General features: G+C 33.6%; 1 protein-coding gene across 9 annotated transcripts in view; it reads left to right on the top strand.

Annotated features, from left to right (window-relative positions):
• The window catches only part of TMEM260 (transmembrane protein 260), a 311,795-nt gene that overhangs the window by 240,200 nt on the left and 58,186 nt on the right, over positions 1–13,409 (top strand). The window lies entirely within an intron of this gene.

Here is a 13,409-nt window from a genome sequence, read left to right as displayed (position 1 = left end):
AATAAGAATATTAACTAAGGAAATCAATTTGGGATGTGGTTTTAGTAAGGTTTCACTCTGCTGCATTATGGCTGTAGGAAAGGTAGGCAAATTAGATCCCATGTAATTCATTGATAGAAGACTTTCTTAGTTTGGAAGGCTACCCTGCTTTTAAAACATTGGTCATTAGTTTAGAATGCTGGTAACCCATTTGTCTTTGATGTTTCTGTCTCCTTCATTCTTAACTCAGTGCATCCTATACCTAAGAGGATTATAGTGAAAAATACAAATTACACTTTCTGCAAAAGGAAAAACCAAATTAAAACACTTCTTCTAAAAACTTTTGCATGTCTTATTATGAAACAAATGATTTCTGTAGGTAAATATAATTTGAATAGGTATAATTTCAAATGTCATTTTTGGAGACCAATATTTTTATTTGTGTTAAAGTCATAATACTGCCCTTTAGCTAAATTCTAAATTGTCTCTTAATTATTTATAGAAAGATAAGAGTTAGTATAACTATAACTCTGAAGTTTACTTTTGATCTGTATGTGAAAAAACTTTCAGATTCAAGTATTATAACTGTTGATCTTTTCCCAAATTGTTATAATATTAAATTTGTTATTTTAGTCTTTATGAAATATTTAAAATAATGTTTCTGCTTAGATTCATTAGTACTATTAATATTTTTCTTTTTCTCAATGGTTAGGATAATTTTTATTAGAATTGTTCCTTCTGAGTCTTTTGTAATTAAGAATCTGTCAGTATTTCCACTGAGAGAAAAAGTGTTTTTTGTTTTTAAATATCTAGGTTGAACGGGAACTTCCTTGTTCTGTATTGAATGAGTACATTATTAATTTTCACAAGATACTTTAGAACAAAAACATTTAAAGAAGACTAATATATTCATTTTGATAGTCTGTATTTTAGATCATTTATGTAACATATACATATATTTAAATGTTATGTAGCTATAAATAGCTCTTTGTGCAAGTAAAGGGATTCATTTTCTAAAACTTTTCCATGTTTTTCGACATTAATTGTTGATGCCATTCCATATGAGAACCACTAAAAATCATAAATAAAAATCTTAAAAATTTACAGAATCTGGATAGCTCTGGACAGTACTTTTCTTTAAAAATAGCTTTTATTAATTACTATGATTGATTATAATGGGTTTAGATTAGCACGCTAGCCTATAACGCTTTTCTTTTAATATACATGGCTAATGATGTATTTTATACTTGCTGACATGTGCTTTAAATTCAGTCTCTTAATATGACTAAATTAGGTATTTGAGTGGTTTTAATAATATAGTATGTGCTTTGGAAAAGTTGCTTTCTTTCAGAAAAGGGATCTAACTATTATCTCTTACATAATTTTAATATGAAAATACTTCATTATTTTGAATACAAATAATTGACAAGGTACACGTCCTTTGGGAATAACCTAGTTCAAGTGGCAAATCTGTTTTGTCAAACAATAGACACCCTTCAAAAAGGAGAAGCCATCTCTATGGTAATAGGACTAACAGTAGCCTATTGATTGAGTGGAAGAAGACATTATACAATGTCAGCTGGCTTGTTACAATTTCATTTGTTGTATGACCTGAACTTAACCTTTAAAACCTTTCTTCTGTGAATATAAACCCAACAGCAGGACACAGTTTTTGTACAACCATTACAGTGATGGCTTTTTTCCTGTCCCAGTGTACAGTAAATGTGTTTCTTTGCAGGTTGACTCCCTTATCAGAATTTGTTTAGGAGACATTTCACTACTTTATTCATTTACAAACCAAATCATCATTCCGTTTTGTTGTTGAATATTGAAGGGTTTTGATCCAGGAAACAGTTTTATTCTTTCTTTCCCCCATCACTTAAAAGACCATTACTGTACATGTAGGATTAGCGCTGACTGGTGTGCAGTAAATTAATTCTTTTAACAGGTTTAGGTTTTTTTCAGGTAATTGTTCACATAGCATTCACTATATTTAGCTCTTGGGGTGGACATAAAGACCTTCTGTACCTTTTAAACAAAGATTTTATTTCAAAAGCAAATTTATGTTTAAATGTGTTGATGTAAAAAGCTCCATTTTTTTCAGTAAACATGACTTAGATTGAAAGAGCACTTTATTTGTTGTTTCCAATTACTATGTAATTTTTGCTTTTCTTGCATCTTTCCTGTGCTTTTAAAAGCTGTAAGATGTCATTAACACTGCATTTTTTGTCAGTCTTTCCTAATGGTTGGCAAGAACTCATTAATATTTGCTTTGCTCTAATGTAGACAGCATATGAGTAAAACAGCACATTGAAAGCCGTATGTGTCACTGTAGTTTATTGAATTAAAAATAGTAAGATTGTGGCAGTTGTTTCTGTAAGTATTTATTTGTGTATTGTCCCCTTAAGGAGTATTTTTAAGCATCCATTATGTTAGGGGAGTTTAATCTAGTACATCTCATTTATATGAAATAGTATTCATTTTATTAATGTGTACATCTGTGTTTCTAAGGCTGTAATATAGTTAGTGATTTCTGGTAGCTGGGGTTTTCTTTTTTAAGGCTATTAAAGTAAATGATTTTTAGATTTAATAGCATAATATTTAAAATGCCCTATTCTATTTGAAATTCACAAATCCTATTAATATAAAATTTTAAAGTTATAGGTAATATAAATCATTAACATGAACACCATTTAACATTATTTAATGCTTGAATTTCAAAATTATTTTCTAGGAAATGTCAAACTAGGTGTTATTTACTGAATAAAGAAGGAGTACTGAAGTCACTATCATTAAACATCTATATTCTCATCCTTCATATGTTCCGGTATCACTAAAAGAGAAGGGAGCATGTTGATAGCATTGTATAAAAATTCTTTACCTCAGGGAAGATTTACATTGCTTATGATATCAGTGGAGGGTATATGTTGTGTCATTTATTTTGGTAGTTACAGTGCAGGGGATGTATTCTCAACAGGCCTGAGAGTCAGCCTGTCCTTTTCAAACTATGACCGGCCAAATGGAACTATAGAATTCATTCCACAATATTTGTTGAAGACTCATGTGAATTGAAAGTAAAGCTCTTATTTTTTATAATCGAAATTCAGTGCTTATTTTAAAGAAAGTAATACAAAGTTACTAACCATTAAATAGGCAGTTTTTCAAATATTTTTTCTAAAAGGTGTAGTTTCATGAAACTCACATAAAAATACTTCCTAACATCATTAATATTGTGCAGTAAGACATCAGATCTCTTAATGTCAAGTAGGTTACCTAGAATATGGGAATATTAATAATATTAAAGGTATATTGAAACTTTGCTTACTACAAAGAACGTACGATCAATTTCAGTAATCCTTAAATACCTTCTGGCAGATTGTTTTGTGCCAGTATTTAACTCATGGATTTTATAATTTTATAACTTATATATTTTTGAACATTGTGTTGCTGCTAAAAATTAATTTGATTAAATTTTAGAAAGCGAAGACTTGATTCTGAGCATTGTGTCTGCTATTCTTATAGCTTCAGCTAAGATTCCATTCAATAAAGAATAGAAAATTAAAATGCCATACCTTAGAGAATGCAGAATCTCCTGCTTAAGGGACATTTGGATTTTCCAGCTCAAAGAGTATTTTAGATTATTGCCATAGAGAATAATGTGAAGCTCTTCCTAATTTCAGAAGTAACTATGCATGAGTAACAAATAGTTACCAAGTTTTTGTAGTTGAAGAAGAATGGAAAGTACTGAAGCATTAATTTCCATTCAGGAGAATATCTGTCTTGATCCTTGGTTAATTGATCATATATTTCTCTCATACTTGTATTAAAATTGCATTGACTTAGACTGCTTAAGCATATTAAGAGCTTGGTTCATTTGCATTTTCTTATAAGTAGAGGGACATATTAGGCTCAAATAGCAGCGCTTCATTTTGAGAGAAAAAAAAAGCAGGGCAAAAACTCTTTTTTAAGACTGTAGAGTCTTTTCTGACAGCTAGTCAGAGTTAGAATTAGTTCAAGGAAATGTTAATAATGCACTGCCTGGCCTAATCCCTTTGATATCACCAGGTATCCTCCTGTTCATGGGTTAATTGCTTTAAAAGCGAAGGCAATATTCTGAGCGGTGGGCCGCTTCACCTTTTCACAGCTGTTACCATTGAGTGACAACTAAATCCCATGTGTAAGATGAGGAAGAGCTCAATCTCCAATTGGGAGAAAATTTATGTAAACCACAATCCCTTCAGAATGTGCGGAAGTCATAGACTTTCTTGATTTACTCTGCTTTTCCCAGAAAGCTCTATTGTTCACTTTCCTAAGTCCCATCAACCCTTTGTAGCAGAATATCACAGCAGCAGCAGATAGCTTGAAATATATAAATGCTATCATAGCTCTGATTAATAGCAGTGCTTATGAGTCAAGTCTGATAACAGTGCAGCTCTCCACTCAATTTCAGATACTGCTAATGGAATCTGTCTTCTCCAGTTGTAATATGAGAAGGCCTAATTTGCCATGGAGCTTGGAGCTGTCACCAGTAGGGGATTGTGGGGTCAGATGGGAGCTGCCAGGTTTTTGCCCTGCAGCTTGTATCTCTCACTTTGAATAGAGCAGCCCCCTGCCTGCCAGTTAGCTGATAGGCCACCGTGGGGTTTATGCCACTATATACAATAGGAAAGGGCTACATAGGCTGACTTTATAATTGTGAAGCTAGTTCATATTTCCATAGCTACTGTGCTGCATAATTTCTAATAAGTGGTTTTAACAAATGTCAGATTATGAAAAGTTTCCTCAATTACAAAAACTTATAAAACATTTAAATTGCTAAATCTGTTTCCTGCCGAGATTTTGCCACTGGAACTAGTCATCAGTTATTATGGTTGTAATAATAAGCGCATGTATTTCTTTAAATTACAAATAAAATTATAGATCATAACTCATATAGATTTGGTGCTTTTCAAAGCCATAAAAATAGAAAGTAGCCTTAATGAATTGAGATATTAAGATATACTTCATAACTTTGCATAAGACTACTCAATATTAAATCTCTATTGTTTATTAAGTTGGTTAGTATTGCTGAGGAAAGTAGTTTAATACCCTCATTTTGTTGACTTTAGTTATTTGGATGTTTTACATTGACTTCCTATACTTTTAGTATCTTAACATTGTAAAAATTACACAGCATCTTCTAAGTTTTCAGTTAAAAAGGACTTCGCGTGATGATATGCCTTGGCTGGTGCCTTTGAGAATACTCTGACGGTATATCCTTTTAACCAATTTCAGTCTTGCTACTGAATGCAAAATACATTTTGAAGATTGAGTAACAAACTAATCTTGAGGTTTTATATGTTTTTATACATTTTAAACAAAATTGACTAAAATATGTAATTGGGGAGTTATTTTAAACCAGGCTGTACCATTGTGCAAGTTACTTGGCATACTGTGAAAACTTAGTAAAACGTGAAGTAAATTGCATTTATAAATTGTGTTATAAAGTTCCTATAAAGCCTAGTTGAATGTTTTCTTCCACATATTCAGGAATAAGTTGATGGAGTATAATAAAATGAATTGTTTTAAACTTTAAGTAGCTTTATGATTTAATAGCTAATGCACAACTCTTAATTCTAATGGAAATTGTGTGATTACATTTTATTTATGGGAGCTATTCCTAACCTTATTCCCTGCATTTTAGTTGTGCTTTTTTCCTTTTTGAAAGCTTTAAATTTTTTACTCTAATTTTATGTAGTGGTTTTGAATCAGGAATAATACTTTATACTTTTCCTTTTAGAGTACTGGTGGTGAATATTTATATAGCTGAGAATTCTGAGTAAAACAGTTCTCCTTTTGATCAAACCTCATGAAGTAGAACTAACCTTAGTAAGTTTTTATCTGAAATGACAGTAAATTTTTCTAAAATGTGGAAGAAAGGACTTATTTGCAAATTCATTAAAGACGGAAATATTTTAAATTTTTTTAGGTTCAGTGATGATGGCTTCACAGATGTACCTTTTATATCATGTCCTAAATTATTGATTTATGTTCTTAGGTCTAAACTTGACAATGAAAAGATTTATATTCTACTGCTCTCTCAGTGGCCTCATTATAATTTTCCCACAGAGTACCTGGCACATGTTAGATACCCAGAACATATTTGTTGAAAGAATGTTGAGTGAGCTGCCACCAAAAGAAGGAGGCTTAGCAGGACTTAGGTTTTCAGTAACTTAGCTCACTAGTTTGACCATTCTGCAGGTAGACTGGAGAGAGAAATACATTGTGTTGATTATATGAATGAGCCTGAAGGGAACTTTTATGTCATTTTCATGAATAAGACCCAGAAAGATAAGAACGTGGAAGGATAAGGGTGGTAGATTTGCTGTTCATTTTATCCTCCTTTACCATACCTCTTCCCTGTAGTCAGCTGCACTATTTTAGTTGTCACTGTGAATTGACACTAATAGTAATTTATTAAACAGTAACATTCAGATGCTGCACTGTGGCCTGCCCAGTCAAATTCCACCTCAACTAGGAATTCTCAGTACACCCAGTATAGACAGTAGGGCAGTGTACCTTCCGTGTTGGGTTCTTTGCATGCAAGTAACACTGAAGACAAATACATTCATGAATTTTATGAGGCATGTCAAATGTGTGTTCGGAAAGAATTTCAGGTTTCTGTTATTTGCCTTTTGATTAAGGGTTAGACAAACATGTGACTACACATGAAAGTCAAATACTGTGTAGCGGAAAGAAAAATATACCTTATCAATAGCAAACCTGTGTCAGTGGTGTAAATTGTAACCTCGTGATTTATCCATTGTGTCAACAGATGAATAGTATTCCATCAGTGAGAAAACTACTATGCAATCAGTACCTTTCTTAGGAATCTTATCTAGGTCTCATGAATTTTGTGGACCAAAAAAAGAAGGCAGTTACGTTTTAAGCAGAGAATTCTGATGCTCACATTTGATGCTTAATAGCATCACATCATCCTTACTCCAGTGGAGAATTTCTGTCATTTGCATGATCTGGGTGAGATTTTAAACACTTGACTGTCCTTCCCATACTATCTGTCATACTCTTGGTGTGTCTTTTTTTGTTGACTAAACACTGTGCTCTCCTGGAATGTGAACTACATGGTTTTATTGTTAACCTAAGTAAAAAGCAATCAGGAGGATTTATCTACTTCAAATATACTGCAAAGTATATTTTTTATACAAGGTATAAAATTATTTACATAAAACAAAATGTACTTCAATGACTTTTAGATTTGATATTTTGAATAATCTATATCAGTGCTTTCACCCATTATTATGAGATCTTAGAATTAAGTTTACCTCTCTAACGGTGTAAAAACTTGATTTTGATTATTGGTATTGACAAGTGAGTATCTTTTATAATACAAGGGTTGTGTTATTAAAATTATCATAGTGGTGGTGTTTGAAGATTGATCTTTTCCTCATATGACTTAATACGATTTTTATCTTTCTATAAGTCAGATTAGATGATTAAAATATGTATTTCATTTGAAGGAATACCTCATTTGACCTTGCTTTATTGGGGCTCTGTAAGAATTAGATTGAGAATGGAAAACATTTTTTTCTCATATCTAATTTATCATAAAGTGTTCTCAAGTTAAAATAGAAAATGGTTTAAACTATTAGCCATATATTTGTGAGTTCTGGTGAAAAGAGTTCTCATTTATTCACAACCTCATTTGAATTTCTCTTTTGCTTTTAGTTTGGTTGAAGTAATAATCAATTTCATTGGGAAAAAAATGGCTTTTCACTTTAATGGGCTAATTTTAAGATTCTACTTTAGCATGTTATTAACTCCTTAGTTGCTTTTTTAAAATAATAAGCATATTTGCTCAAAAAAATAAAATGGAAATTGAAAATAGGTCTCCTGGATTGCCAAGTGAAAACACAATCATATTTTTGATTATATCATTTTTATTTGAAAAAAATCATCAGACTTACTCTATGGGTAGATGACAATTGTCTTATCTTATTTTGGGTGTAGTTTTATTTACAGTTCATCTATACTTTAGACTTTATGGATTATACAAGATAGCTTGTTTTGTGAGCTCAGATTAACAATCTCATTTAAATCTCCTATTTAAATAATGTCAGGTTGGACATTCCTTCCATTGATTTTTAAAAGAAAGATTACTTAAGTCAGAAATTTGGACTACCAATTCATTTAATAGTATTGTATACAAAAGATTTATGAATAATGTTTTGCTCTACTTATATAATTTAACTCTGCCAAAAAAATTTAAAATACATGTTGTAGCCTTTCCAGGGGAAACATTTTTATAGAGTATGTCTCCTGATTAGAGTTATTCCCAAAAAGAGATTGCAACTAACTTGTCTGATCACTCACTCACAGGTTCCCTTCATTGATAGCGATGATAATTGGCCAGGATCATAAGACAATAAAGGCCCCAGTAATCAAAAAGGATAGTGGATTAATTGGAAGCTCTAGGAATTCTGTAAACTGATAGGAATATGGCTTTCTTTTAAACTCATAATAAACAGATGATAAAAGTGCTTCTCAGTACTGTCTCTTAGCAAGTGTGAGACTAGATATGCCTTCAGATATATTTGTTGTTATGATTTTTGTAGCATCACAACCTCATTTGAATTTCTGCACAGGTAAAAAAGTCTTCTGCACATTTAACTTTCTTTTTCTAGCTCCAATATGTAGTGTCTTATTGATATGGAGGGTTCATTGTTGTTTGGCTCAATAAAATATAAAATGGGAAATTTGATGCGTTTGTTTGAAATTTCACAAAAGTTTGAGAAAATTTCTTTACAAATCAATGTGTGAAAGGCAATATGAGTAACTGTGAACCTATATTTTATTTTATTTTCTTTTTTGGAGTCAAGGGTGTCACTCTGTCACCCAGGCCAGAGTACAGTGGTGCTGTCATAGCTCACTGCAGCCTCAACCTCCTGGGCTCAAGCCATCCTCCCGCTTCAGCCTCCCACATAGCTGGGACTACAGGCGTGTGCACTGTGGCCAGCTAATTTTTATTTATTTTTATTTTTTAGTAGAGATGAAATCTCACTAAGTTGCCCAGGCTGGTTATGAACCCCCAAGCACAAGCGATCCTCTGCCTCAGCCTTGCAAAGTGCTGGGATTACAGGGATGAGCCACCACGCCCAATCTATATTTTATTATTCTCTTTGAAATATTTATTTTATAGACAAGGAATAAAGTAATATGAAAATAGAAAGTTTTTGAAAATAAATTATTACTTCTATACCCTTGCCAAAAGAATATTTAAACACTTGAATTAAGGTACAGAATGATAAAATAATATTCCTTAGTTTCTGGAAGATCTATCCATACAAACATCATTTTATTTAAGAAAAAAAATCAATGTAACAAGTTTAAAATGAATTCTTTAATTTTTCCCTTAATAGCATTTGTTACCAAGACACCATTTATATAATAGTAAAAGACAGCAATAATAAGGACATGGCTCTTAAATAAAATTTACCCCAAGACCAAAACATCTTTTGTCTTAATTTTTTGCAGTTTAAAAAAATATTTATTTCCAAATAATGGCATAAGTAATTTTATCAAGCATTATTTGAAAATGTTTGGACTTACATTGAGGTCATTAGAAACCACTGCTACTTGGAGGGCATTAAAAACTATAAATAAAGTATGTCTTAATATATATATGGGAAACAATTAGTTTTTCAAAAAATCAAGTAGTTTTTCTAGGGACACATACACATATATATGTTAGTGCGTACATACACGTATTGAGATATATTTTTAATTAAAAAATATATCAGGCCGGGCGCGGTGGCTCACCCCTGTAATCCCAGCACTTTGGGAGGCCGAGGCGGGCGGATCACCTGAGGTCAGGAGTTCGAGACTAGGCTCAACATGGAGAAACTCCGTCTCTACTAAAAATACAAAATTAGCCGGGTGTGGTGGTGCATGCCTGTAATCCCAGCTACTCGGGAGGCTGAGGCAGGAGAATTGCTTGAACCTGAGAGGCAGAGGTTGCGGTGAGCCGAGATCGCGCCATTGCACTCCAGCCTGGGCAACAAGAGTGAAACTCTATTGTCTCAAAAAAAAAAAAAAAAAAAAAAATATATATATATATATATATATATACCAATATGCTGACAGGTTATCCAGTATTATCAATAGTCCAAAAATAATTTTTTGACTTTGTAATACATTATATAGAGGATTTTAAGTTCTTAAAATCTGATTTCTTTATAGTGTTTTGATTAGGTTACAGTTAAAAATTTATATTCCTCAGGGTCTTTTTTTTTTATAAATATAGAAAGATCTATTTCATACCTATTCATTGCATTTAATTGGATGAGAACCTAGAGAAGGGGCAAGTATACTAGTCTTAGAGAAAATATTTCAGGGAATACTTGCAAAAGACGATGCTTATACAGAGTTGTAAACAGTTACGCAGGAGTTAGCAAAGTGAAGGCAAAACAGTGTTCCACATACAGGTTAAACATCCCTAATCAAAAAATCCGAAATCCAGAATGTTCCAAAATCTGAAACTTTTTGAATACTGACATGATGCCCAAAGGAAGTGCTCATTGGAGCATATTGGATTTCAGATTTTCTGATTAGAAATGTTTAAGTGATATGTGTTCTTAAGATATTCCAAAATCTGAAAAAATCCAAAATTTGAAACACTTCTGGTCCCAGGCATTTCAGATAAGGGATCCTCAACCTGTATAGAGAACCTCATTTGCAAAGAAACCCCAAAGTGGAGAAACAGCTTTTAAGTATAGGGACTTGCAAGTCATTTAGTGTTGATGAAACATAAAGTTTGATGTGCTATGTTAAAAGACTAGATTATGAAAGGTTTTTTGTGTCAGATGAGGGGCTTATATTATGTTTTATCATTAAAGGAGAGGACTGGGGGCAGATGGCTTACCATGTTGTTGGATTGGTTTGAGTCTGAGGTGATGGTAATAGCTAAAATGGGATGGCGGTGGTATGGATGTAGGGAAGATTAGCTTTAAAAATTATTATGAAATGAAATTGGCAGGATGTGTTATTTTCGACAGAGAGAGAGAGGGAAAAGGAGCTTTGATGATCACTACTAGGTCTCTCAACTTAATTAACTTGGTAGATAATGAAAGTCACTAAGATAGAGAATACAGGAGTAGGAAATCATTTTTAGAAAAGAGAATGAGAAATTAATTTTGTACATGTTGACATTGAGGTTCTGTGGGGCATCCAGGGTTGGACTGGCATTGGGTGTACCATAGTTGGTTGGAGATATTTAAGTCCAACAGTACAGGAGAGTGCAGTGTGGGGAACAGATGTGTTTTTTTCAGTTTGTGGTTAGCAGTTGAAATCAAGATAGTGGATAAAGTTACTGTAGCCACCTAGAGTGTGTAGAGTGAGAAAAGCAATTGCCTGAGAATGAAATCTGGGGAAATAACCAGCTTTAAAGAAACTAATGGAAAAAGAGGAGACATTCAGAAAAAAAAACACAGAAGAAAGATGCAGAGCGAAAAAAGGAAAACCAGGGGGATATGCGGTCCCAGAAATCAACTCAATAAAGTGTGTCAAGGGGAGTGGTCATCAACAGGGATCCACACAGCAGAGAGGTCCAGAAAGCCTGTCGTCACTGGGGACCTCAGCAAGAGCAATTTCAATAGAAGGCTACAATGAGAAGAGAGGTAGAGGCTGCAGATGTGGACATGTGAGGCTGATACTGGGCCTAGCCCTTACCCTGAAATGTGTCTTCATGAAATCATCCCTGATGCCAACCTGCTTTGTAGTCATTTATCTTTGTCTCACTAAGGTGAAATGAAGTATGCCCAGATAGTGCATAGGAAATATGATTTGAGCAATATAATGAGACTGTCTTCTTACAGAATCAATGAATTAACTGAAGTCTTTCAAAGTCTTCAGAAAATCATCATCCTTATCACTACTGGCGTCATCCTTTGATGTGTCAGCACAAATCACAGATATGACTTGCTGTGTCCTGACGTGGGGGTCACGGCTCCTTAGTAGCATGCATGTGAAGCCATGGCACTGGGCCACAGAGCTGTATTTCTACATTGCACTCAGCCTGCAGACTTACTAGTGCACATGTACCAACTACTGGCAGACTTTCAGGACAAATACTTAGTTTTATTGAAAATCTTAGGATTTTGAGAACAGCTTTTTAAAACTCTGTTCCATCATTGGCTGCTTTCAACAGTAGAGTCTAATCTTGCTTAACTGGCCTGTTCCATCCACCAGCAATTTTATGTTGCCTTCCCCAATCCACTTTTCACTCCCTGGTATGACTTTAGCTTTCATTTGACTCATTTCATTGATGGCTCACACTGTCTGTGGTGTAACTGGCACCCACAAACCTTTGCTCATCCTTCTTACCTCCTCCATTAGCTCCGTATTGGCTTTACTTCCTTTGCTATTCAGTCTAGGCCCCATGATTCGTTACTTCAACTCCCACTCTTGTCCTGTCCTTTTGCCCTCTTGTCCCTCTCACCTAGTAAAACCCCAAAGGATGGCTTTATCCAGCATCTCCAGGATAAAATAATATTTTATTATTATAATAAAGCCTGGCTCAGGCTACTGCAGACCTACCCACAGCCATGTGTACTGACGCTGCTGCCCCATCTCCACAGTCTCTGTAGTCTTCAAACTCAGCTGAGCATTAATTGCTACCTACAAAGCCTTGTGTGTACCCTTCTTGAGCTGTGGAATTTTTCCATAACAGATGTTTCAAGTTATCTCAACTTCTTAATCCACTAGTTTGTATATGTTACATGACAAGTAACTGTTGATTGATTCTGAGTCTTAGCATAAGGTAAACTTAAAAAAAATTTGTGTTAGCAGAGGAGTCTTATTATACATATAGCTCTGATAAACTGGCTCATGATCTTCAGTCTGTTTTCGTTGCTGCTTAACTGGATAAGGTGTAAAGGTAAAACAAAAACAAACAAAAAACCTCCTGATTTGGAAGACTTAGCTGAACCTATCTTTGGAAACAGAATCAATTAAACGTGTATGTGTTACTTGGACTAAATCCAACATAAGCCCATACAAAATGGTAGTTCAAGCATCTCAGGTTTTTTAGAGAACGTTAGAATCTATTGTTTAAATTATCTATCATCCTCTTTGCAAAAATCCAAAGTCATTTGGGTCTTAAAAATTTGGATAATTTTTCTTCCAAAATGAAAAGAGATGATGATTAGTCAGATACAGTAGACAATTTGGTCAACATTTAAATAAGCAGTAAATAGCCTACATATTAACTGTCATAAAGTAAACTTTTAAAGGCAGTGTGTTGAAATATGTACATTTTAAGGAGCATTCAGAGTTTGACTTATAAAATCCTATTGAAATCAAAGAAATTCATACAGGCTTACCCCATATAGATTATTGTACGAAAACATGAATACTGGTTCCTCCAAAACATTTCG

This window comes from Symphalangus syndactylus, chromosome 8 (genome assembly GCF_028878055.3).
Source record: "Symphalangus syndactylus isolate Jambi chromosome 8, NHGRI_mSymSyn1-v2.1_pri, whole genome shotgun sequence".
In the NCBI taxonomy this organism is placed as follows: domain Eukaryota; kingdom Metazoa; phylum Chordata; class Mammalia; order Primates; family Hylobatidae; genus Symphalangus; species Symphalangus syndactylus.
Note: the sequence above shows the minus strand (reverse complement) of the source record. Positions and strands in the feature narration are given on the sequence as shown.